This window comes from Protopterus annectens, chromosome 1.part0, assembly GCF_019279795.1.
Source record: "Protopterus annectens isolate FY-2018-M chromosome 1.part0, PAN1.0, whole genome shotgun sequence".
In the NCBI taxonomy this organism is placed as follows: Eukaryota; Metazoa; Chordata; order Ceratodontiformes; family Protopteridae; genus Protopterus; species Protopterus annectens.
The window spans coordinates 762,246,646-762,251,645 of NC_056725.1; the positions used below are offsets into that span (position 1 = coordinate 762,246,646).

A 5,000-nucleotide genomic window follows, 5' to 3' on the forward strand; every position below is an offset into this window, starting at 1 on the left:
AACTAAGTCTTTATCTGCACTTCAAATAATACAGCATTTAAATTGATTTATTTGTCTTGCATTGAATACCATCTAGCTGGAAGTTGTGGCTCTGTGTTTTTTCAGTTAGTTCCTCACCCACCCTCCCTGCTTTTGTTTTGGTGTTAATCTTAACTTTGAAACTGCCCGCCCCTCTTGTAAATTTGCATTTGGATACTCCTCCTGGGCCCATTTCATTTGCTCACTTAAAAAAAAAAAAAAAAAAATGTGCACTTTTTTCATCTGCTTTTACTGTATTTGTGTTTCTTCCTACTTTATTTTGCCTTTGCGTCATCTTAAAAGTACTCCATTGTATTTATGACTGCTTGGTGTAACTATCATTCTAAGCCTTTTGGTTTAAGCACTTGGGCTTCAGACCAGTTGTTTTACGTTAAGGTTTGTGGTCTGCACTTTTGTGGGAGGAGAGGCTGGACTGTGCCCTTCTGAGATGGAATTTCTGGTTAAAGGCTTTCTGCATATTTTAACTGTTTCTTACTGAAATTGGTGTGCCTTGTTTGCTGTAGCATATACTAGATCCAGGCCTGCTGAATCTAGCTTTGTTTGCATAACTTGAGCACTAATCCAGGCCTTCTTTTTTGGAGAAGGTTCCCCTGCACCCCAGTGTCAGGAGTATGCAGTTAGAACTTGTCTGATTGAAGACTACAGGAACAGGGCTCAGTTTTGAGATCTTTTTACTGGTTAATTGGGTGACTTGTTTAAAAGCATTTTCTGATAGCCTGTAGTCATCTAAAGCTCTTTTAAGTGTATTTTTTATGGTATGTAGTCGTTTAAAGCTCTTTTAAGTGTATTTTTTTTTACTGTTTTTGCCTTACCTGTTCAAAAAAAATTTCCTAGTTTCCCACCTTTCTAAGCTAGTATAGTCCAGTTATCAGGTTAGTGCTGAATTCAGGGCTGTTGCAATTTTCTGAGTTGCCCATACCTTACTTGGATAGAGGGAGATTTCTCTGTTCACCTGTGAGAGAGGGAGCTTTGAGCAGCCATCTGTCCCTGGAGGAGTGGTTCCAGCCCAGAAGTTAGTAGAGTGTGGGAAATTTTCGGCTAATTTCTATCTCTTTCATTTCCTTGCTGTAAACACCGTGTTTGCACGGTTTTGTATATCCGGGCAACACCGGTTAGCTAGGTCTAAATTTATCCTGGCTCCACCAAGTATCCTCTTCAGTTTTTCCCTTGAAAGTAGTCTAACTCTCATCCTAAGCACTTAAAAAAAAACATCCTATAGTCCAGCACTTGTTCAGACCGAATAGCAAGCACTAATATACCCAGACACTTGATTGCCAGCAGGGCAAGGCTAATTATTCACCCCTCACCAACCAAGCGACTAAGCAGCTCACCCTGCTATTCAGACATGACCAAAGGGCAATTTCAGGTATACTCTGCAGTCCAGCTGGTGAACCTGGGTATCCTGAGGCAATGTTACAACTGCCTCATGTACTCAGACAACCCTCTCCTCCTACCACAAAACATTAACATATGTGAGAGATGCAATTATATAGCTAAATTGGAGGCTAAGCTCTCTCCACCAAACACTGGAACAGGCAGTCATGAGGAGAAGGTTAACATTTGCACCCCATCTCCAGCCTCACATAGACATACCAAACCAGCACTGGCAAAAAATACACATAAATACACAAAATCATACTCGGAGGCTCTAAATAAAAACCTGCAAAAGCATCACAGACCTCCAAAGCAGACACCCAAAAAACCTGCACCTCCCGTCACAAACCAGACAGCACACAAAATACAAAATCAGTGTGCCGCACAGTCACAGCCTTTAAGGCGAAATAACTTACCTAACACACTAGTAATAGGTGACTATAGTCAGGCACACTGACGTCCCACTCACTATGCTGAACAAGGAGAAGGTTACTGTTAGCTGCCTGTCGGGAGCCAGAATCTGCCACATAACAAAAGCACTCGGGTCACTCCAGAACAAGTACAAATGTGACTCTGTCATTGTTCATGCTGGTGTGAATGACCTGAGACGTACCTCCCTGGACTACATGAAAAGAGACATGGAAGAGCTCTCTGATCATGTAGCCCAGGCAGGTATGACCCTGACCCTAAGTAGCATCCTGCCCTCACCAAGAATGATACCGCAGTAAAAGCAAAAATCATCAGTTTCAACAATTGGCTAAGCTTCTGGTGTCATTCAAAGGGGATCCAGTGTCTGTCAGCCTGGGACGACATGCTCGACATGCCTCGTTGCTTTGCAAGAGACAGCTTGCACCTGTCACCCCTAGGCTTTCGAATACTGGCCAAGGCTCTTGCTGCCCCCATAGTGCCTTTTTTAGGCAAGGCTGAAAAGTCAAACCCACCTCCATAAACATCACAAATAAAAAAAAAAAAAAATGAGGGTTATGCTACTCAATGCCAGGAGTTTAAATCTCAAAATGATGCATGCTCTCGAAGCACTCCTCAACATCGACATCTGTGCAATAACTGAAACCTGGTTCAAGGCTCCATAGAGCACCCCAGCACTACTGGGCTACAACTCATACCACACATTTCGGCCACAGAACATGGACCGAAACACAAAAGGAGGGGGTGTATCCATATTAATCAAGGATACCTAAACCACCAGGTTAGTGGAGCAGCATGATACCTCCGAGATCATCCATGTGCAACTAACATCAGGCAAATCTGCAATGCAAATTGTGGCCTGCTACAGATCACCCTCCATGACCCAGGACCACCACTCCACCTTTCTGGAGACACTGGAAAACATGAAGGTCCTACCGAACACCCTGATATTGGGCGATTTCAATTACCCTACCGTTAACTGGGAAAACTACTAGAGTACAAACTCCCAGGTCCAGCGTTTCCTGGAATTTATCAACTGAAATGCCCTGGGTCAGCTGGTAAACCCTACCAGAGGTGAAAACATACTTGACCTGGTCATACTTGACCTGGTCATCATCAACATAGGCGACAGGTGTTCCATACCAGAGGTCAACCCGTCACTAGTTAGATTAGACCATAAACTAATCACTCTGGATGTCCACACCACAACACTACCTCCAACCAAGGAAACCACAGTGAAAAACTTTTCTATAGCAAACTTCACCTTACTTAAGACAGAGATGGTAAGTTTCACAGCCCCCACGCTAAAGGATAAGTGTCCAATATGCAGGAACCTTTACAAATGCACTCTATGAGCACTTACAAGGATGCATGGATCGTGCCATTCCTAGCAAAACCAAGACTCACTCCCCTAATTGAAGGAAACCATTCTGGTGGAGCTCTGCCATAAACAGGTTATACAATAGAAAGAGGAAACTAGTTCAGAAAAAAAGCAAAATAAGGTCCCTCATAAAATCCTCCAAGGCTAACTTCGAAAGATAAATAGCCAAGGATTCGAAAGATAACCACAAAGCCTTCTTTAGCTATGTCAAGAATCTAAGTGGCATCTCGCAGATATGCTCTGAGCTAGTGCAAAATAGCACAAAATATACTGAACCCACTGATATTGCCAACATCCTGGCAGATGGATTCAGTGAAAACTTCACCCCCAAAAGGGCCCACAACAATACTGGAAAAGTGTAGTGTCCCAGAAATCTCAGACGCTCAGGTGAAAACAGCGTTGCCAAAAGCACAGCATCAATGCGGCCAGATGGTGTCCCAGGCTGCGTCTTGCACGAACTACAGAACAAACTAACCCCTCACCTAAACACACTGTTCAAACTCAGCCTCTCCACAGGCTGCATGCCCATAGAATATTGCACAACAACGGTTATTCCGCTCCACAAAGGAGGGGTCACAACTGACCCTGGTAATTATCACCCCATAAACCTTATTAGCCTGGTCTGCAAGGCTATGGAGCGTATCATCATGGAACTCATTAACAAAGACGTTGGGAGCCTCCAAACACTTGACCCGACCCAGTTTGGCTTTAAGAGCAGATCATGCCTACTAAACCTGGTTGACTTATTTGAGACCGTCACCAAGGCCATAGATAAGGGGAAGGTAGTTCACACAGCCTACCTTGACCTTACCAAGGCTTTTGACACCATTCCCCACTCGGGATTTATAGAAAAACTCACCAGCCTGAACATAAACCCCTACATCACAAGATTGGTTGCCAACTGGCTTAGACAGAACTCACATGGTAAGAATAGCAGCTCCAGGTCAGACTCTAAACCAGTCCCAAGTGGTGTCCCACAAGGCTCGGTCCTGGGACCCCTACTGTTCTGCATATACTTCTCAGAAGTACAGGCAAACACAGGAGGACTATGGCTAACCAAGTTCACTGATGACTGCAAACTGGGAGCCATAATTGACACTCAAGCTGACACGGACTTTCTCCAAAAGGGCCTTACTGAGTCTGACACCTGGTGTCAGTCATGGTCTCAAGCTAAATGCCAAAAAATGCATAGTCATCCCGTTTGGGAAAAAGAAAACGCCCATGAATTACCACATAGGTGGCAGCCCCCTTTATTACAGAACAGGTAATAAGTGATCTGGGGACCCAGGTAGATAGTAATCTCTCCTTTGACAATCATATTGTCAAAGTATTTAGGAAATCCTTCTATGTAGCCCATCTAATTACTAAAGGGTTCGCATCTAGAAATAGAGGTTATAGTGCCCCTCTACTCGTCACTCATCAGACCCATCATAGAGTACAATGCCCCATTTGGGATGTACCTCACAAGACACTTCCAACAACTGGAAAGACCACAAAAGTACCTCACCAAGAGGATTACTGGTCTCAAACATATGTCCAATGCAGCCCGACTGGAAAAACTTCAGCTGTACTCAGTGGTATATTGTTTACTTGGAGGTGATCTCTTCCTGACTTGCAAAGCCATGTCCAACTCAGAATTGATGGACATGCTACACCTAAAGAAATCCAAGTCACTGCGAGCCACTCGCTCTAGTTATCTAAACCTCGCCACAACAATAAATAGAACATGCTGGAGGGATAAATTCCTGTCACAGACACTCCCCACACTTTGGAACAAAAT

General features: G+C 44.0%; 1 protein-coding gene across 2 annotated transcripts in view; it reads left to right on the plus strand.

Annotated features, from left to right (window-relative positions):
• LOC122794406 (CTD small phosphatase-like protein 2-B) overlaps positions 1-5,000 on the plus strand; it is a gene marked incomplete at its 5' end in the record, with an annotated part of 676,938 nt that overhangs the window by 77,003 nt on the left and 594,935 nt on the right.